Source organism: Chelon labrosus, assembly GCF_963514085.1.
Source record: "Chelon labrosus genome assembly, chromosome: 5".
Classification (NCBI taxonomy): domain Eukaryota; kingdom Metazoa; phylum Chordata; class Actinopteri; order Mugiliformes; family Mugilidae; genus Chelon; species Chelon labrosus.
Genome location: NC_140341.1, coordinates 1,251,192 through 1,273,501, shown reverse-complemented (window position 1 = coordinate 1,273,501; position 22,310 = coordinate 1,251,192). Strand labels below are relative to the sequence as shown.

The 22,310-nt window shown below is 43.0% G+C and overlaps 1 pseudogene across 1 annotated transcript; it reads right to left on the bottom strand.

The window, feature by feature from the left end:
* Positions 1-2,985: 2,985 nt before the first annotated feature.
* Positions 2,986-22,280, bottom strand: LOC311488462 (NACHT, LRR and PYD domains-containing protein 3-like; annotated as a pseudogene). The gene is made up of 12 exons (XR_014699930.1): positions 22,237-22,280; positions 21,106-21,231; positions 18,865-18,942; positions 18,330-18,565; positions 15,501-17,294; positions 14,032-14,205; positions 13,205-13,363; positions 5,987-6,160; positions 5,531-5,704; positions 4,916-5,089; positions 4,464-4,637; positions 2,986-3,850 (listed from the first exon to the last, which is right to left on the bottom strand). The product of XR_014699930.1 is annotated as an NACHT, LRR and PYD domains-containing protein 3-like (transcript).
* Positions 22,281-22,310: the final 30 nt, after the last annotated feature.

Below are 22,310 nucleotides of genomic sequence, written 5' to 3'. Positions count from 1 at the left end.
GGTTCTCAGTCATCCAGGTCATGGTATATCCAAAAAAGGTTTAAAAAGGCAACTGGACTTGTAGAGTTTGTTCAGAAGACGTTTCACCACTCATCCGAGTAGCTTCTTCAGTTCTGGTGGACTGGTGGGAAATCTGAGGTTTAAATAGGAACTCCTCCTGAAAAAACTTGGTTGTTATGCTAATAACCAGAAACTGGTGCAGCTAATTTCCATTAACGACTGGGTACTTACCTGTAGTGGAGGGGGGGACTGTGTTGTCCCTGTCCTCTTTCCTATGAATGGTTCTCTAACGACTCTTGTCCGTCAGAGGCTCCAGTGTCAAGGTGTGAATGAGACTGAAACTTCTTGGGGACAGAAGTTAAAACTGTATTGTAAATAGATGGCAGATTAAATCTCAGTCCACCTCCTCTGTTTAGTGAAGGTTTTTCCAGTCTGACATAGATGGCTTCCTTTACTCCTCTTTCAAACCATCGGTCTTCTCTGGCTAAGATTTGGACGTTGTTATTTTCAAAGGAGTGTCCTTTGTCCTTCAGGTGTAGGTGGACCGCTGAATCGTTTCCTGATGAGCTGGCTCTCCTGTGCTGGTACATGCGTTTATGGATGGGTTGTTTGGTTTCCCCAATGTATAAATCTGTACACTCCTCACTGCACTGAACAGCGTACACCACATTACTCTGTTTTTGCCTGGGTGTTTTGTCTTTTGGGTGGACCAGTCTTTGCCTAAGTGTGTTTCCTGGTTTGAAATAAACTGGAATACGGTGATTTCTGAAAATTCTCCTGAGTTTTTCGGACACTCCAGACACGTATGGGATGACTATGTTTTTTCTTTTGTTGCTCTCCTCCTCTCTGTCCCTTTTGGGGTATCTTTTTGAGCCTTTTAGAAAGGCCCAGTTGGGATATCCACATGTCTTAAGTGCCCATTTAATGTGCTTTTGCTCCTTCTCCTTGCCATCCAGTCTTGTGGGTACAGTCTGTGCTCTGTGCTGGAGCGTTCTGATGACCCCTAGTTTGTGCTCCAGAGGGTGGTGGGAATCAAATAATAAGTGCTGGTCAGTGTGGGTGGGTTTTCTATACACTTCAATGTTGAGGCTTCGGTCTTCTTCCACATGCACCAGACAGTCCAGGAAAGCCAGACTACCTCCGCTGATGTCCTCCCGAGTGAACTTAATGTTGCTGTCCACTGCATTGATGTGCTGTGTGAAAGATTCCACTTCCTGCGTCTTGATTTTAACCCAAGTGTCGTCCACGTACCTGAACCAGTGTGTGGGGGTGTTACCTGTGAAAGAGTTCAGGGCTCTGGTCTCGACCTCCTCCATGTAGAGATTGGCCACAATAGGTGACACCGGTGACCCCATTGCACATGTGTTTTTGCCTGTAGAATCCTCCATTAAATTGGAAACAGGTGGTCGTCAGGCACAGATCGAGTAGCAAACATAGTTGGTCTGGGGTGAGGGTGGTCCTATCAGCCAAGGAGTCATCCTTTAGTAGTCTTTCCCTTACTACTCTAATGGCTTCTCCGGTAGGGATACACGTAAAGAGGGAGGTTACATCATAGGATACGATGGTTTCCTCTGGACCCAGTGTGATGCTACTAACTTTGTGGACGAAATCCCTGGAATTTTCAATGTGGTGGGGAGTGTTGCCCACCAACGGAGACAGGCTGGATGCCAGGTGTTTAGCGATGTTGTATGTAACCGAGTTTATGCTGCTGACGATGGGTCTGAGAGGTGCTCCTTCCTTGTGTATTTTCGGAAGTCCATAAATACACGGGATGGCATCCCCGGGATACAAACGATAGTAAAGGCGTCTATCGATTGCCTTCTCCTTCTCCAGCTGTTGTAAGTAGTTTATTGTTTTGGTTTTGTAGGTGTTGGTTGGGTCTCGCCTCAGTGTCTCGTATGTGTCCTTGTCGCTGAGGAGGCTGTTAATCTTTGTGTGGTAATCCGTTGTATTCAACACCACGGTGCACCTTCCCTTGTCGGCTGGCAAGATGGTGATGTCCTGGTCTCTTTGTAGTGACACCAGCGCCTTCCTTTCCTGGGTGGTGATGTTGGAAGGTGGCGTTTTAGCACTGGCAAGGGCTGCTGTTACCTTCAGTCTCAGTTGTTCTGCTTCTGTGTAGGTGAGTTTGCAGCATAAACATCGTCAGCAGCATAAACTCGGTTACATACAACATCGCTAAACACCTGGCATCCAGCCTGTCTCCGTTGGTGGGCAACACTCCCCCACCACATTGAAAATTCCAGGGATTTCACCGTATCACCGTATTCCAGTTTATTTCAAACCAGGAAACACACTTAGGCAAAGACTGGTCCACCCAAAAGACAAAACACCCAGGCAAAAACAGAGTAATGTGGTGTACGCTGTTCAGTGCAGTGAGGAGTGTACAGATTTATACATTGGGGAAACCAAACAACCCATCCATAAACGCATGTACCAGCACAGGAGAGCCAGCTCATCAGGAAACGATTCAGCGGTCCACCTACACCTGAAGGACAAAGGACACTCCTTTGAAAATAACAACGTCCAAATCTTAGCCAGAGAAGACCGATGGTTTGAAAGAGGAGTAAAGGAAGCCATCTATGTCAGACTGGAAAAACCTTCACTAAACAGAGGAGGTGGACTGAGATTTAATCTGCCATCTATTTACAATACAGTTTTAACTTCTGTCCCCAAGACGTTTCAGTCTCATTCACACCTTGACACTGGAGCCTCTGACGGACAAGAGTCGTTAGAGAACCATTCATAGGAAAGAGGACAGGGACAACACAGTCCCCCCCTCCACTACAGGTAAGTACCCAGTCGTTAATGGAAATTAGCTGCACCAGTTTCTGGTTATTAGCATAACAACCAAGTTTTTTCAGGAGGAGTTCCTATTTAAACCTCAGATTTCCCACCAGTCCACCAGAACTGAAGAAGCTACTCGGATGAGTGGTGAAACGTCTTCTGAACAAACTCTACAAGTCCAGTTGCCTTTTTAAACCTTTTTTGGATATCACAACATATTATACAATGGAGCATACAACAACATATCCATTCTACATACAATCTAATGTTGCATCCACAAATATTAGGTTTCATATATGATATTAAAATAATGAGGGACATTTGAGAATTTCCCTCACAGTTTCTACAATTAATAAATCTTTTTATTGATGATCAGTCTCTCATGTAACATCATCAGCTTGTGTGTTTCATGTTTAGATGTTACATGTCTGCTTTAATCAGATGTTTGTATGAATTCCTGTTAAAGAAGAGTTCATCTTTCCACCGTTGCCTTCGTGCTGCTCTGGAGGTTTCATGCTCAGGGTTCTCTACAGAGTCTAGAGACAATTGTTAATTGTTATCGATATAAATGTACAAGAACACACACATAAAAACTATCAGCCTTCACTTTTTAAAACAGGATGAGATCCAGAGTTAGCTCAGATGTTCTCATGATTCTATTCCAGCATCCAGCATATACACACATCCACTGGGAACTGAACAGAAGCTCCAACAGTGTCAGGAAATATCAGAGAAAAGTCCAAAAAGCTTAAGATTCCAATGTTGACTCAGTGGAGTCCATAAAGCAAAGAGCAGAAACACAAACACATCTATATGCTGAGTGAGTGAAACTGAACACTGGCTGCATCACTGTGAGTAGAATGTGTGTGTTTTAGCTCATGTTTCTGCTGAACATGTGGTTTATTCTGCAGCATTTATCTGCAGTCAGAGTCTCTCTACACACAAGCTGCTGCTGCTGCTGCTGCTGCTGCTGCTGCTGCTTCAACCTCTCTGGATCATCAGGACACAGCTCATCCTCTCTCAGCTCACACACAGTCCTCTTCACAAAGATCGTGGCCACAATCTGTAGAGATAAGAAGAAAGAAGAGAGGAGATAAATGAGTGTTTCCAGAGTCTCCCTTCATCAGCTGTCAGTCAGTGATGCAGCTCATCCAGTATAAAGAGCAGCAGGGACTTCAGTCCTGTTCAGAGCAGCACTGGAGCAAATATATACAAATGTGATGACTGGACCTCAGGAGAGGTTCTGCTCTGTAGAAAGAGCACATGGTTACTAAATGTAATGCTGGTTCTGTGATGTGCAGGCTTCAGTCAGACTGATCTCAGAGCTGTGATCAGTTGTTCATCAGATTTGATGAATGACCACCACTGTCTCTATACATCTTGGAAGGCTGTCAGCTGGAATCCAGCTTTATTTCCTGGACACATCAACACAACAACAACAGTCGTCTTCACATCAACTCAAACACATGATCACAACAAGCTTCTGGCTCATCTGGTTGGCTGACTGTTGTCTCTCTCTCTGTCTTTCTTTTCAATCCTGAAGCCTGTCTCCATTCTCCTTTCGCAGCTTCACTGAGAAGCTGCAGGTTTACATGAAACACTGGATCTTCGATACTAACTGTGTTTAGGACAATACTGATGAAAGTAGCATGGACTGACTGGAACCCTCTACTCACTGCACAGTCTCCAGTTTATAGTCTGGACTCTCCACAAGATCAAGAAGCTGCTTCACTACTGAATATTTCAGGTAGTTTTCTCTCAGGTCCAGATGTTTCAGATGGGAGGGGTTGGACTTCAGAGCTGAGACCAGAGAATCACAGCTGATCTCTGATAAACTGCAGTCAATCAATCTAAAGAATAAAAGATGCAGATTAAATCCTGAATAATTCAATCAGATGTGTTCAGGTTTTAAATGTGCAGCTCAACATTACTGTGTCCTAACAGCCTTTAAGATTTATTGACTTTAACAACCAACAGTGGACATTTTCTACAGTTCCTGATACAAACACTCGTCTTGAACTAAAGGACATTTACAGATTTATGGAGGAAAGTTCTGGATGAACATGAATTAGATTCAGTTGGTGATTAAACATATCAGATCTACAACAGTAACAGAGAGTGAACTGACCTCAGAGTCTCCAGTCTACAGTCTGGACTCTCCAGAAAACCACACAGCTGCTTCACTCCTGAATCCTTCAGGATGCTGTTACTCAAGTCCAGATGTTTCAGATGGGAGGGGTTGGACTCCAGAGTTGAGACCAGATAATCACAGCTGATCTCTGACAACCCGCAGTTGGTCAATCTGAATAAAGAATAAAAGATGTAGATTAAATCTACTCAGACATGTTTGACTGACTTTGTCCTTGTGTTATTGTGGATCTTCATCATGTCTTCTACAGACAGTAGTATGTGACAGTGTGAGGTGTGTGATCTCCTTCCAACAGCTGTGGTTCAGAGAGAATGGACTGATACATGGATCACAGCAGGTTTCACTGCAAATGAAATGTGACTGAATGAGCACAAAACAGCAGGAAGCTCAGACACTAAACACACCTGCATCTGAACACATGATCTCATCTGTGTGTGTTGACCAGGAATGCAGCTATCAACATTATACAGTTATTGAAATGTGTTTGTGTTTGTCTTCAGTTTGAGGAAAAAAATAAAGTTTTATATGAAAATAAATTAGATTCAGTTGGTGATTAAACATCAGATCTACAACAGTAACAGACAGTGAACTGACCTCAGAGTCTCCAGTCTACAGTCTGGACTCTCCAGAAAACCACACAGCTGCTTCACTCCTGAATCCTTCAGACTGTTGATTCTCAGGTTCAGATGTTTCAGATGGGAGGGGTTGGACTTCAGAGCTGAGACCAGAGAATCACAGCTGATCTCTGATAAACTGCAGCTCCACAATCTAAATAAAGAATAAAAGATTTTGATTAAATCATGAATAATTCAATCAGATGTGTTCAGGTTTTAAAAGTGCATCTCAACATTACTGTGTCCTAACTGCCTTTAAGCTTCATTGACTTTAACAACTAACAGTGGACATTTTCTACAGTTTCTGATACAAACACTCGTCTTGAACTAAAGGACATTTACAGATTTATGGAGGAAAGTTCTGGATGAACATGAATTAAATTCAGTTGGTGATTAAACATATCAGATCTACAACAGTAACAGACAGTGAACTGACCTCAGAGTCTTCAGTCTACAGTCTGGACTCTCCAGAAAACCACACAGCTGCTTCACTCCTGAATCCTTCAGACTGTTGTCACTCAGGATCAGATGTTTCAGATGGGAGGGGTTGGACTTCAGAGCTGAGACCAGAGAATCCCAGCTGGTCTCTGACAAACTGCATCTCTCCAATCTGAATAAAGATTAAAAGATGTAGGTTAAATCATGAATAATTCAATCAGATGTGTTCAGGTTTTAAATGTGCAGCTCAACATTACTGTGTCCTAACAGCCTTTAAACTTCATTGACTTTCACAACTAACAGTGGACATTTTCTACAGTTTCTGATACAAACACTCGCCTTGAACTAAAGGACATTTACAGATTTATGGAAGAAAGTTCTGGATGAACATGACTTAGGCTGCGTTCAGACTGCAGACGGATCTGATTCAAATCTGATTCCTTCTCATATCCGATTTTTAGGGCTGACTGTTCACACTGCCTTTAGCAAGTGTCCAAATCGGATATGGTTCTGTTCAGACTGGGCCACATTCTTCACCGGTCTGATAGGTTGCTGTAGCAACGAGCGGAAGCATCATTCAGCACGTGTATTTGTCAGACGTTATATAATTGCGACAGCGACAAGCAAAACAACAACAAACAACACATGGATGTACGTCACGTCAGTGTAAAGATTTATAAGGCATGCAGCTTCTTCCTCTGTCCAAGGCGAATTGTTTTCAAAGTCCTCCTCCATTGTGATAGCTGTAATATCACTGTCCGTGGCCGTAACGTGGCTCCTCCACAACGGAAATAGGCACCCGGTCTGGCGCATTGGTTCTGGCCTGGCGTCGCGTAAGTGACGTCACGGACAGTCAAAACCCATCTGAGTGTTGGGAGCTGTTCAGACTGAGACGCATCTGTCCATATCCGATACGAATGCGATATGAAACTACCTCTGGATGTGGTTTGCAACCGTTTGGCAAAAATCGGATTTCATGTGATCTGTCACTGTTCAGACTTCAAAATCGAGATCCGATTCAAATCTGAATGGGCTAAAAATCGGATTTTGGCTGGCAGTCTGAACGCAGCCTTAGATTCAGTTAGTGATTGTGATGGCCTCCAGGGCTGGCTTTAGATTGTGGGTTGGGAGATTGTTCTTCTCTGTGTTGTAGGAGCCTGGGAGGTGGAGCTACAGTCTAGTCATAGATGCAGCACACCTGAGGAAGCTGCAGTGGGAGGCCATAAAGCAGGTCTTGGCTCACTTCTCTCGCTCTCTCACTTGGCTGACCACTTGGGTGTTGTATTCTCATACACTGCTCCATTCACTCACACGCTCCAACATGGCATGCACACTGATATGCAGACAGACACACCACTATTTACTTATTGTACTTCATTAAATTCAGATTACTAGTAGACTCTGTGTGGCTTCCCTTTTTTGTCACTGCTGTTTGAGCCAGGTTGTGACAAAATGGGGGCTCGTCCGATTCTTTTGTTTTGTGTTTGGTAAATCATGTTTGAATGATTTATGTACATTAAGTTAGGAACTAGTACTATTTGTTTTCTTTTACTAATCTACACTAGTAGTTTCCTGTAGAAGAAGTAAAAGAGTGAGTTTTGGATTAGGATTATATGTCTTGAGTTTGTAATCTGGAAGTACTAGTTTTGGGAGGCCTCATAGTCTACCATTTAGCTCGTGGTGGTGACTGAGTTTGGTTGGTTGAGTTTCTGTGCTGGAGTTCTTTTTGTTTTGGTCAGTGGTGTAAATGTTAAGGAGAGAGCTTTAGTGCTGTCTTGCGTGGGGCTGGAGACAGTTTAGAAAGTAGAGGCCATTGTGGATTCAAAGTGGTTTGTTTGGGGTGCATTTGTAGTCTTGGAGCTTTCCCTGATAGGATGAAGGAACGTTTCTCCTTTAGGATCCGTTCGTAAATCTGTGTAGTGTTGCAGTGAAAGCGGCTAGAGCAGTGGTCTCGGGGGCACATCCATGGATTCGAGGGGGTCGCTGTTTGCACAGTTGCCTTTCTTGTTCCAGTGGTTTGCAGTGCATAAATACCCACTGTAAGTAACTGCATGAAGACTAGGGTGGAGCTTAGTAAGTTTCTGGATAGGTAGTTAGTGGAAGGGCTCTAGGTTACTCTGCACCTCAGATCACTACTGTCCTCTCATGGCTACCGTGACTAGTTTTCTTCAGTCTCCATCCGACGAACGGTTGAATAGCTACACAAAGGAAGAACTTTTGAAGCTTGTGGAGCATTTTAAGGTGGATGTTGGGCAAAAACAGTTAAAAAAGGAAATTAAAGAGTCATTGAGGGATGCTTTAATAAAGTCTGGTGTTTTGTTAACTAAAATGGAGGGTCCAAGTACCAGTGGTGCAGAGTCTGTGGTGTCTCCCACAGCAACGTTGACCTTTGAACAACAAAAAGAACTGTTGTTGTTGCAAATGGAAAAGGATAAACTAGGCATGGAAAAGGAACGGCTAAGGCAGTCTTTTGAAAAAGAAAAGTTGCAGTTTCAGCAGCAACGTCTAGATCTCATCAAGGCAGGTAAGTTGTCAGGTGATGTTGAATTCTCAGAGGAGTTTGTAGCATCCGGTTCACAAAATTGGAAAACTTTTGATGTGGCAAGTAACCTGCGCCTAGTCCAGAAATTTGATGACAAAGACCCAGACACCTTTTTCTCACTTTTTGAACGTGTGGCTGATGTGAGAGGGTGGCCTGAAGCTGACAGAGTGGTAATGTTGCAGGCTGTATTGACAGGAAAAGCTCAAGAAGCGTATTCAGCCCTTAGTGCAAGTGACAGCATTAAATATGCTACTGTGAAAGAGGCAGTGTTAAAAGCTTATGAGTTGGTACCGGAAGCCTATCAGCAACGTTTCAGGTCCTGGAGGAAGTCTGAAAAACAATCACATGTTGAGTTTGCAAGGGACTTGACTAAACATTTCAACAGGTGGTGTTCTGCAATGGAGGTTACTACTTTTAGAAATCTGGGTGACCTAATGGTGCTTGAACAATTTAAAGATTGTATCCCACCTGAGATTGCAACTCGTATTGCTGAGCGTGGAGTAAGAACTGCTTCTGAAGCGGCTAGTCTGGCAGATGAATATGTGCTGGCACACAAAAGCAAATTTGGGAAAAGCTGTGGATTCGATAATGCTTCTGCTAAAGTTGGTCAGCCTGCTAAGTTATCTTGGTCTGAGTCTGCAAAAACGAATCGTGGTTCACGTTCAGTTGGTTTTGGTGAATATTGTAACTATTGTCATGAAAGGGGACATTGGAAAGCAGAGTGTCCTGTTCTGAGAAACAGGGGAAATCGCACAGGAGGAAGACATGTAAAACCAGCTGCACTAAGTGCTACAGTTAAGAAAGCTCCAGTGGTTTCTGAGGAGGTGGTGGAGTCAATTAAGCATGAAACTAGGGATTATGATGGCTTTGAAGCTTTTGTTTCAGATGGGTGTATGTCTCTTCCTGGTTGTGACAATAAGGTGCCGGTGAAAATTTTGCGAGATACAGGAGCAAAGAATTCATTTGTGGTAGACTCAGTGCTGGACATTTCCCCAGACACAGATACTGGGGGCTGTGTACTGGTACGGGGAATGGGTTTAACCACTATCTGTGTTCCTCTGCACAAAGCCAATCTGTCCTGTGGCCTTGTGGATGGTGATGTCCACATTGGGGTGCGTCCTGCCTTTCCTATAGATGGGATAGATGTGATTTTGGGGAATGATTTGGCTGGCAATCGTGTTTGGGCTGATGGTTCTCCGCCTATTAAGCCTACACCAGTGCTAGAAGAAACGGAGGATTGTAAACATCAGTTCCCAGAAGTGTTTACAGCTTGTGCTGTGACCAGGGCAGTGACTAGAGCTGGGGCAGATGCTTCAGTTCAGATGGAAGATTGTACTTTGAAAACTGATTTTCATGTACTTAATTCTTTTTCAGTCTCTCCAGAGGAGCTTGCCAGTGAACAGCGGGAGGATGCTGCATTAAGTGGACTGTTCGATCAGGTGCGGCCTAGCCATGAAGCTAAAAGTGCAAGCTTGGGTTATTTCTTGAAGAATGAGGTATTGGTCCGTAAGTGGGTTCCCCAGGGTTATGATTGCGTGGGTGAACCAGTTGTTCAAGTTGTGGTACCCACGAAGTACCGAAATGACGTATTGAAATGTTCTCATGACCAGACAGGGCATTTGGGAGTTGGGAAAACATACCGTCACATTCTGCGTTATTTTTTTTGGCCTCGTCTCAAGCGTGATGTGACAGCTTATGTTAAGACTTGCCATACATGTCAGATGACAGGTAAGCCTAACCAGGCCATTAAGCCTGCCCCACTCTATCCAATACCTGCAGTGGACAAGTCATTTGAACATTTAATCATTGATTGTGTGGGGCCCTTGCCCAAGTCAAAGTCTGGGTCGGAGTTTTTGTTGACTGTGATGTGTCAGGTCACACGTTATCCAGCTGCTTATCCCTTACGTACTATCACAGCCAGGTCTGTAGTTAAAGCATTAACAGTTTATTGCTATATTTGGGATACCAAGAATCATTCAGTCAGATCAGGGGTGGTCATGATCTGGTTTTTGGACACAAGGTACGTGGACCTTTGGCAGTGCTGCGAGATGAGTGGACTGCAGAGTAACCTCCATCAAACTTGATAGATTATGTGAATGGGTTTCGACACAGGCTTTATATGGCTGGCCAGTTGGAGAAGGAAAAACTGGGGAAGTCTCAAGCTAGGATGAAGGAGTGGTATGACCGGCGCTCTGAAGCACGTCAATTTAGTGAGGGGGATCAAGTACTTGCCTTGTTGCCGATTGTGGGGTCACCGTTTCAGGCAAAGTTTGTTGGTCCATATACTGTTGTGTGTGTCAACTCTCTGAACAGAATTATCTAATTGCGACTCCAGACCGCAGGAAAAGAAACCAGCTTTTCCACATAAATTTGTTAAAACCATATTATGTGCGTGATTCATCTAAAGTGAAGTCTGACTGTGCAGGTTACTTTTCCTCAGAAGCCCATTCAGGTTTGGCTGCTTGTACGGTGGTGCAGTCAGCATTTAATGGGGGGGGGGGGGGGGGGATGTGGCAGTGCCTGATGATGCGTTGTTACGTGGCCGTTTGGAAAAACTCTGAAGCAATTTAGAGTTTTGTTGTGTTGTGTTGGCTCATTTGACAGCTGAACAGTGTACTGAGTTGGCAAAATTAATTAAGAGCTATCCATCTTTATTTGGGGACACGCCTTCCAGAACTACTTTAATTGAACACGATATTGATGTGGGCGATGCAAAACCAATTCGCCAGAGGTTCTATAGAGTGTCTGAAGAAAAGAGAAAGATCATTGATGGGGAAGTTAAATACATGCTGGATAACCACATTGCTGTACACTCTTCTTCCAGCTGGGCTTCTCCATGTTTGCTCGTTGAAAAGTCTGACAAGTCGCCACGGTGTTGCACAGATTTTCGGAAAGTAAATGCTGTGACAAAGCCAGATTCCTATCCATTGCCTCGTGTGGAAGACTGTATTGACCAAGTTGGTGCTGCAAAGTATGTGAGCAAGTTCGATCTATTAAAAGGGTACTGGCAGGTGCCGTTAACCCAAAGAGCTCAAGAAATATCTGCTTTCATAACACCATCTGGTCTGTTTTCATATACAGTCATGGGCTTTGGCTTGCGTAATGCTCCAGCTACATTTCAACGGCTAATGAACATGGTGGTTAATGGACTTGAAGGTTGCGCTGTATATTTAGATGATGTGGTGATATACAGTAATACCTGGGAAGATCATCTGAGTCGTATTGGTGCTTTGTTTGAGCGACTAGCAGACGGTAACTTGACTGTAAATTTGGCAAAATGTGAATTTGCAAAAGCCACTGTGACCTATCTTGGTAAGGTTGTGGGTCAGGGTCATGTGCGGCCTGTTCTTGCCAAGGTATTGGCTATTGATGAGTTTCCTGTTCCCACTACCAAAAAGGAACTTATGTGGTTCCTGGGTTTGGTTGGTTATTATCGTTGTTTTTGCCGTAATTTTTCAACTATAGTGGCTCCTCTAACAGACTTGTTGAAGGCAAAGTTCATTTGGTCAGTTTCATGTCAGCAAGCTTTTTGCAATGTTAAGGCTTTGTTATGCTCTGCTCCTGTCTTGTTAGCTCCCCGCTTGGATAAGCCGTTCAAGCTACATGTGGATGCAAGTCACATCGGAGCAGGAGCTGTAGTCCTTCAAGCTGACCAACAAGGTGTTGAACATCCTGTTAGCTTCTTTTCCAAAAAGTTCAATTCTTATCAGCTGAATTATTCAGTGATAGAGAAAGAAGCACTGGCATTAATCCTGGCCTTACAGCAGTTTCATGTTTATCTTGACTCTGGAATGCCGATTGTAGTATGGACTGACCATAACCCTCTAACCTTTTTGAACTCTCTGCAGAACCCAAATCAGAGGCTCATGCGGTGGGCTTTGTTTCTGCAGCCTTACAACCTGGACATCCAGCACATCAAGGGCAAAGACAATGTCATGGCAGACGCTTTCTCCCGTGCACCTCTGTAGATTTGGCAATCTAACTACTATGTCGTCTTCCTTGTTCTCTGCACTGTCCTCTGCAGCATCTGTTTCTCTTCTTCTTAAATTGCTCATAGGTACCAAGGTTGCTGAGGTTGGGAATGGTGTGTCTGGAGATGGGACGAGAGTCGAGTTAGGGAAGGGTGTGTTGGTAGGAGGTTGTCTATGTTATCTACTATTGGCAATATTGGAACTTGGTCCGGTTCTTCAGTATGTATGTTTTTGTTTACAGTCCAGGGTAGGAGCCCTGTCTTCTGGGGGGGGAGTGTGACGGCCTCCAGGGCTGGCTTTAGGTTGTGGGTTGGGAGATTGTTCTTCTCTGTGTTGTAGGAGCCTGGGAGGTGGAGCTACAGTCTCGTCATAGATGCAGCACACCTGAGGAGGCTGCAGTGGGAGGCCATAAAGCAGGCCTTGGCTCACTTCTCTCGCTCTCTCACCTGGCTGACCACCTGACTGCTCTTTTGTTTGTATTTGGTGTTGTATTCTCATACACTGCTCCATTCACTCACACGCTCCAACATGGCATGCACACTGATATGCAGAGAGACACACCACTATTTACTTATTGTACTTCATTAAATTCAGATTACTAGTAGACTCTGTGTGGCTTCCCTTTTTTGTCACTGCTGTTTGAGCCAGGTTGTGACATGATTAAACATATCAAATCTACAACAGTAACAGACAGTGAACTGACCTCAGAGTCTTCAGTCTACAGTCTGGACTCTTCAGAAAACCACACAGCTGCTTCACTCCTGAATCCTTTAGACTGTTGTCACTCAGGTTCAGATATTTCCGATGGGAGAGGTTGGACTTCAGAGCTGAGACCAGAGAATCCCAGCTGGTCTCTGACAAACTGCAGGTCATCAAAATGAATAAAGAATAAAAGATGTAGATTAAATCAAACTAGAAAATTCTTGTGGAACCACCAACCAGGCTTAGCTGGGCCGTGATAGGTAGAGAGACTAAAGCCCTTCATCTGCCTACATCCCCCAGAATGACTTGCAGTTCTGGCTCGGGGTTTTCCTATTTTCTATTTTTCTCTGAGTTCAAGTGAAATTATCGAACATTGTATGGAACGTATTTTCTATTGATATCGATGACGTGTCTATCGCGATAGATATCGTTATCGTTTCATCGCCCAGCCCTAATCTGAGCGCTCATAATGTATTATGTTCATAATGTGTGAGCGTGTGTAAAGTCGTTAGGGTCCGGTTGTCATGACTACCAGGGCCAGCTGCTGCTAGAAGTCACACAGCTCCTGGCAGTCTGTGTCTGTAATGCTATAATGGTCTGAGGGGTCCTAATGTTTTGGCAGTCTTTGTGATCCACTGAGAATGTGTCTGTGAAGGTTGTTCAGTCATTTGGAAAAAAACAACATTTGAGAAAAAGAAGAAACGTCTTCAGATTTGTGCTCATGGAAATACTGAACATTTATCAACTAAAGAACATTTGACACATCAGTCAATGATTTGAATTGAATAAATAAAGAAAACCTACAACAGCTCCAGTCAGTGAACTGACCTCAGAGTCTCCAGTCTACAGTTTGGACTCTCCAGTCCAGCAGACAGATGCTTCACTCCTGAATCCTCCAGGTTATTTTTACTCAGGTCCAGCTCTGTCAGATAGGAAGGGTTGGACTTCAGAGCTGAGGCCACAACTTCACAGTCAGTCTCTGAGAGTCGACATCCAGTAAGTCTGTGATTAGAAAACATATAAAATCTGTTATAAAATCAGATCATTTACATTCTAGATCCAGACTGAATGAGTATGAAACAGAGTGAGGTGATCATCTGATGAACATCTGTGGTTCAGCTCATCTCATCTTATTGTGTTTGACATGACACAATGACTCTCTTCAGTCTCTCTCATAGCTTCAGACTTTTAATGACAATCTCTGTTCTGCTTTCATCTTGTAGATGAAGGAGGGAAAATGGAGTTACATTTAGGCTTCCATACTGTCCACAGTCTGTCAGTGTGATTTGATCCACACAGTCAGAATGAAGAAACCTGGTTGATGAAAACATTTCTTCACTTTGACACCAGAACATTTAGAATGAGTTGAACTCAGTGAACAGTTCCAGTTGGAGAGATGATCTCTCTTTGCTACCTACTACTGTCAGCTACGACTGTTCACGTCCATACGCAGGAAAAATCTGATGACTGCTGCCAAACGCTGCAGAAATGAAACTAAACACTTGACAAGAAGGAATCCACTTTTTATACAAACACAGTGTGTTAACTGAACCCAGGATATCTGACTGATGCTTGAGTGAATATGAAGTTACTCTTTAAGAGGTGATGCATTACAACTGAATGCTAATATTTGTGTTTTTGTATGATGAGCTTACAGCCTGAAGGAGATCTAAAAGAAAATGAAGACAGATTACAAACAGAACTAAACTGGTTCATCCTACATAGAATGTCATCGAGAAAACATCTTGGGACAAATCATGTAAAAATATTCCCTTTAATAAAGTGATACTTGTAATTTGAGTGTGGTAATTTTGTTCAATGAAATTTCAATAAAAACACTGAGGCATCCCCCAGCATCCTCCATGGTCACAATGACTTCAGTAATCTTTAGAAAATGATACAGATCTGGTTTTAAACCACTAAACTTACTGAATAAAACAAACTATAAAATGTTGTGTGTCTCAAAAACCTCCAGCACAACCTCCTTCATTAGTTTTATCAGGGTTACATGAAGCCTCCATCACAAAAGGGAAGATAAAGAAATGGTTAAAAAGAATATAGAACCTAACAATTATTACAAATACATAATAGATAATAACAAACATCACAACCAACTAAAAGAATCTACATTTTTATACTCACAGCATTTTAAACAGCTTCAGAAATCAACTCAACTGATGTATAATGTTTGAGGTAAAACTAAGAATAATGACAATAATGTAATCCTGTGTATATGTGAAGAACTAAACTACTAATCTCCACTGATTGATTCTGTTAATGATCACATCAGGACTCACTTAGCCTTTCTGCAGTTCCTCACAGCTGGGATCAGTCTCCGTCGTCCCTCCTCTGATGTGTTGTACTGATCCAAGTCCAACTCATCCAGAACCTCCTCTGACATCTGCAGTATGTAGGCCAGAGCTGAGCAGTGGATATCAGAGAGTTTCTCTGATCTGTTCTCTGACTTCAAGAACTCTTGGATCTCCTGATGTACTGAAAGGTTGTTCATCTCCATCAGACAGTGGAAGATGTTGATGCTTCTGTCAGGAGAGATTTTATCAGTGTTCATCTCCTTCAGGTTGATGAAGGCATTCTGGATGATTTGTGAACTGTTCTCTGTCTGACCCAGCAGACCTCCTAAGAGTCTCTGGTTGGACTCCAGAGAGAGACCATGAAGGAAGCGAACAAACAGGTCCAGGTGACCATTTTCACTGAGCAGGGATTTCTTCATGGCTCCATACAGGAAGTCATCCAGAGAGTTAGTGGACTCCCGGTCCTCTTTCCCCAGGAAGTTCTTCAGCACCACTGTCTTCTTGTTGGTGTAACAGTGGAACATGTAGACTGCAGCCAGAAACTCCTGAACACTCAGATGAACAAAGCAGTAGACTGATTTCTGGAAGATCACACTCTCTCTTTTGAAGATCTCTGTACAAACTCCTGAGTACACTGAGGCCTCTGTCACATCAAGACCACAGAGCTCCATGTCTTCTTGGTAGAACATGATGTTTCCTTTCTCCAGATGTTCAAACGCCAGCCTCCCCAGCTTCAGAAGAACTTCCCTGTCAGCCTTCATCAGCTTCTGTGGACTCGTCTCATGTCCCTCATGGTACTTGTTCTTCTTCCTCTTTGTCTGAACCATCACAAAGTGTGAGTACATGTCAGTCAGGGTCTTGGGCAGCTCTCCTCTCTGCTCTGTAGTCAACATGTGCTCCAGAACTGTAGCAGTGATCCAGCAGAAGACTGGGACTCCACACAGGATGTGGAGGCTCCTGGATGTCTTGATGTGGGAGATGATTCTGCTGGACAGCTCTTCATCACTGAACCTCCTCCTGAAGTACTCCTCCTTCTGGGCGTCAGTGAAGCCTCGTACTTCTGTTACCCTGTCAACACATGTAGGAGGGATCTGATTGGCTGCTGCAGGTCGGGAAGTGATCCAGACCAGAGCCGAGGGAAGCAGTTCCCCTTGATGAGGTTTGTCAGCAGCACGTTGACTGATGCCTTCTGTGTGACATCAGACACAACCTCACTGTTGTTGAAGTCCAATGAAAGTCTGCTTTCATCCAGGCCGTCAAAGATGAACAAAAGTTTACAGACAGCCAGCTCCTCTGCTGTGACCTTCTGTAATGTTGGATGGAAAACATGGAGCAGCCTGAGAAGACTGTACTGCTCATCTTTGATCAAGTTCAGCTCCCTGAACGAAAGCACAATCACCACACTGACATCTTGGTTTTCCAAACCCTCTGCCCAGTCCAGAGTGAACTTCTGCACTGAGAAGGTTTTTCCAACACCAGCGACGCCGTTGGTCAGAACCACTCTGATGTGTCTCTGCTGGTCAGGTAAGGCTTTAAAGATGTCGTGGCACTTGATTGGAGTGTCATGGAGGGCCTTCATCTTGGAAGCTGTCTCAAGCTGCTTCACCTCATGTTGGGTATTAACCTCTTCACTCTGTCCCTCTGTGATGTAGAGCTCAGTGTAGATCCTGTTGAGGAGGGTTCCACTTCCTGTTACATCACTTCCTTCAGTCACACGTTCACATCTCCTCCTCAGACTGATCTTATGTTCATCTAAAACCTCCTGCAGACCAACATCTGCTGGAAAGAAGAACAAACGTGAGACAGAAAGAAAACACTCATCCCTGTTTGAAGTCACAAAGAACAGAAAATTGACTTTTAAATGTGTTGTAAAGAGTTTTTTCTTCTCACAATGAAACATTTTTGGAGGAAACATTAGAAATGCTCTTTTTTCTTGTGCTAGTGTTTGATTGACAGCAGAGGCAGCAGGTTGAGCTTCAGCAGCTTGTCTGCAGCTCTTCATCTAACAGCTCACTGTTGTTGTTCCTTCCTTGTTGTAATATTTAAGACTGAGCTACCAATAAAATGATGCACAATATGTTCATCTCTTGGTTTTAATAGCACCACCAACCAAACACTGATAATCAGATGACAAATACACTGTATTTCCTCTGGCTCTTTCACAATAAAAGCCTCCCACTGGCTGGTCTCAGCAGGAGTTTCATTTGCTTCAGCAGTAATTAACAAAACTCAGTTATGAGGAGAGAAATCAGTGAAGAGGAAAATAAAGCTGACGTGAAGTGTAGGAAAACAAAAGAGAATAAATGAAACTAAAGGAATCTAAACTAATTAAATATTCTATCAATATATGTGAAGTTTTGAAGCTGTTCAAAGTGCTGCTACTCATCAGCTGCTTTACTATCTACTGCTACAAACTGATGTTAGCAGAGCAGTTTTCCTCAGTGGATGTTTGTTTGGTTCTTGTTCAACAGGTGGATCTGCAGGACAAGATGTGTGTAGGTTAGAGAAGAAGGAGACGTTAGCAGGAAAGCTAATGTGGGCTGTTGTTCAGAGTCTGTGTCTCTTGTTGTGTCTCAGGCTGCTATCTGGCTGTTAGTCAGTGTGACTGTCTGCAATACACAGCATTCACTCCTCTCTGTCCTGCTGTTATTACTCTGGAGCAGAAACAATGCAGTGACATTTCACTGGGAGTTCATTTACAATGATATTTAGAATGATCTTAAATCCCCATGCTGTAGAACACAACAATGTGTCTGGATTAAATCAACAGGTTTCCAGAAAAGAGTCCATCAGCAGACAGATGTACAGTCTTACTTTGTACAGTGCTGCTCTGACTGGCTGTCTGCAGTCCAGGTCTTCTTCTGGATCTTGGTCCACACTGGGGACAGGAGGAGTCTCCTGATGAAGCAGACTGGTCCCAGTATGAGGTGATGCACTGTCTGCCGAACCAGTGTCCACAGCTGCTAGAGACTGGATCCTTCAGGACGTCCTGACACAAAGCACAGCAGGACAGCTGCTCCTCCACAGAAACAGGACTCCTCTTCCTCTCTCTGTCAACACATTTCTTCATCACTAAAATCATTTGCAGATTGAAAATCTTCACAGACTTCAACATTAGGACAAATATATGTGAATGTTGATGAGCGGACATTCTGAAATGGAGGTTCTCAGGTGTTTTACTACAGAAATACCATCAGTACTTCCTGGTTCTAAAACCCAGACTAGGATCTTACCTGCCTGCACTAAAACATCTGCATCATGACTAGAAATCTTTCAGCAGAACATTTCTGCTTCATCCTAAAATCATCATCTTCCATCAGGTCACTTTACAGTAGAAACAGTCTCTTACTTTGTGTCTGAGGGTCCAGGTTCTTCACTGAAGTCTGGAGGATCATGTTTGGACCAGTCACTCTTCATAGACGGACATCTGGATATTGCAGAGATTTACTGTGTCACTTTATCTTCACGTTAAAATCATGTCAATCATTTTATTTTTTCAGACTACCGTAATTTCCGGACTATAAGGCGCACCTGAATATAAGCCGCACCCGACTAAGCCGCTGGTGTTGTAATGTTTAATTACCGTAAGGGTTTCTTCTACCACAGAGGGGATTGTCGGGACAGAAATGACTGTTTGGAAACGCAAAGCGTCCCATTTATTTACATTTGACAAACACAATAAATCTTTCAATCAATCAATCGATCAAACTTTCACATCTTTGACATTACAAACAGCATTCGTGCAGTGCACAAATAATACAACGGTGCGCTGGCGCACTTCCTGCAGTCATAGTAGCGTAGTAGTGCAGTATAACAAAAAACAAAGCTTACAACGCTTGACGAGGCAATAACGTTAAATGGCTAAATTTAATTCGTTTTTAAAAGTGCTTGCCTGTAACACTCTCCTCTTCTGGGGATGCTATCTCAACCTAGCTCAACAAAACATCCAGAATTATTGGATTCTCTGATGAACAGACACACAGCTGCATTGACATAACACTGGCAATGAACACAATGATGTCATTTTAAAAAGTGTGATGTTCTTTCATTTCTGTTCATTGCCTCTAACCACCTACATAAAAACTGTCCAACGGTCAAAAAGTAGCTTAGCATTGGGCTAGCCTACTACTCACCCCACAAACAATAATAGTCTAATAATGAAATCAGAAAGCTGCTCTCTGACTGACTGTTATTGTTGGTGAATGCTGGTTTTAAAAAGTGTTCTCACATTCTAGACTATTTAGTTCAGGATGGAAGACATAACAGTACTAACCTGGGATTATTGTCTCATCCAGTCGGTGAACACAACGTCTAATAAATAGCTGCTAGTGGTGAGGACGTTAGCTAATGTCACCTGTGTTTACAATACAAACTAACTTGACCATAGAACATTAGTCAAAATGATTTTATTGACGTTTTATCATTTTATCAGATTTACCAAGGGCTTGTGTTGCTTTAGCCTCCTCATTACACAGCCTAAGTGTTCTGAAAGCAGTCCAGCTTACCACAGGTTCTACTACATGTTCCTGTTCACTGTGAGTACCAGAACCACAACCACCACCACTGTCATCAGCCACAGGAGCTGATGAAGGACCTGCCGTGGTAAACATGTCTGTAGTTTTGTCACATTTAGCAGCGTTTGATTAAAGAGCAAGTTTCTTTTCTCTCTCAGTTTCTCTCCATCTTAGAAGATCCTAACTGATAACGTTACGTTCATCCTACATTGTTCTCCACACCAAAGAGCCAAAGGAGGAGGTGTTTCATGATATGATTGGTCCAGCCCCCTGTCAGTCAAGAAAATAACCAATGGGCTGCAGACCAGCGTGGGTCAAGAGCCGGTGGTTAGGAAACAAACTCCTGAACTGACTTTATTTGGTGAATGTATTACGCTGGCAGGACCAAAGAGAAAGGGCTTAGTGTTTAACAATGTGATTGGACCAGACCAGTGTCAATGGGGATGCTGATCTGCTGGTATTATGGGCCGGTCAGACCAATATGGAAATTAAAAGAAGGGTCGGGACTGTCAGCCCAAATAGCACATCGGCCACAACGGGAAAATGCCCAGTATGAAAGATGACCAGACCGTCCCTGCTTTTATTTTACAACTGGAACTTAAAAAAAAGCTGATTATGTTCTTCACAGTTTTATCTTGAGTTAGTTCAGTCTGAACTGAGCTTAGAAGAGTCTAAGAAGTGTTACTGATAGTGAACTGGACTGATAGGGAGTATTGATCAGATAAAGATCACATTCTAACTATACTGGCTAGTTGCTACACACTGACTATGGGAGGAGGAGAAAACTGCAGTTCAATCCATCCACTAGTAGCCCAGCTGAACATCTTTACACACTTCAACATTAGGACAAATATATCTGAATATTGATGAGTGGACATTCTGAAATGGAGGTTCTCAGGTGTTTTACTACAGAAATACCATCAGTACTTCCTGGTTCTAAAACCCAGACTAGGATCTTACCTACCTGCACTAAAACATCTGCATCATGACTATAAATCTTTCAGCAGAACATTTCTGCTTCATCCTAACATCATCATCTTCCATCAGGTCAGTTTACAGTAGAACCAGTCTCTTACTTTGTGTCTGAGGGTCCAGGTTCTTCTCTGAAGAATGGAGGTTTATCTCTGGACCAGTCACTCTTCATAGACAGACAGCTGGATACTGTAGACTTTCTTTTCTTCATCTTTTGGACTTCAGTCAGTCTGAGAGGTAAACCAGTAACATTCAGTGAGTTTACATCAACTTCAGTTACAGTCAGTCTTCTCCAGTCAGCTGATTTCTTCATTCAACCAGAAACCTGGTTACCAGAATACAAGGAGGACTCAGAGAAACCTGATTTGACCTGCTGACTTTTAAAACCTTTTATAAACCATCCTGATGAAATGTAAGACCTCACATCTAAGAAATGTCTAAAAGCACGAAGATAATTCAAATCAATCTAAATGAAATCTGAGTCTAATGTATTCCTTTGATGGAAGGTATTTACCTGTGACCTCTGACCTAATGCATCTAAATATTACAACAATGGAAGTGGATGATGGTCCTAGAACAGACACAGGGTTTCCCATACAATGTTAATACTATGGTGGCCCGTCAGGGTCTAATTTACTCCACCATGGTCTCATAACCAACTGAATTTAACCTGACGGAGAAAACGGCTCAGAAACATTCACGTAGCATGTGAAGCTATTTGTGTTGTTCACTAATAAAAATAAAAGTTACCTCCACTTTTTAAAAGCTGATGTTTGTGCTCTTGATTTTTTAGACCATGGAGATTTACAATTATTTAAAGAGAGTTGGTCAAAACCTGGAGGAAACGACTCCAGACGTAACGTGCTGCACAGGCTGCTGCTGTTTGTCACTAAAGCCAATATCCACGTTATTACCATCATTTAAAGACGCAACACGTCTGATTTTATGTGCAGACATTTCATCTACTGTAGAAATAGTTTTAATAGTTGGGACAGCATCATAATTAGAGGCTTTTATTTAGACAGTAGGGAACACTGGACCAGTCTGTTCAGAGACTCTGAGAACAGGAAGTGAAACACACACTACGCAGTTTAATAAAAGCAGCAGAACTCCAAGTGATCAATCACAAGTTTGTGTGAATGGTTGAATCAAAGTGTTGAGTTCTGACTCTTCTTCCCTCTACAGTCCACATGAAGAAGAAGAAGTAGAAGAAGAAGAAGAATGTTAACACTCACTCTGCTTCAGCTTCAGTTTTCCTCCCTCTGCTCTGTCGTCTCAAATGGAGTCTGAACAAACTGAACACTTTCAC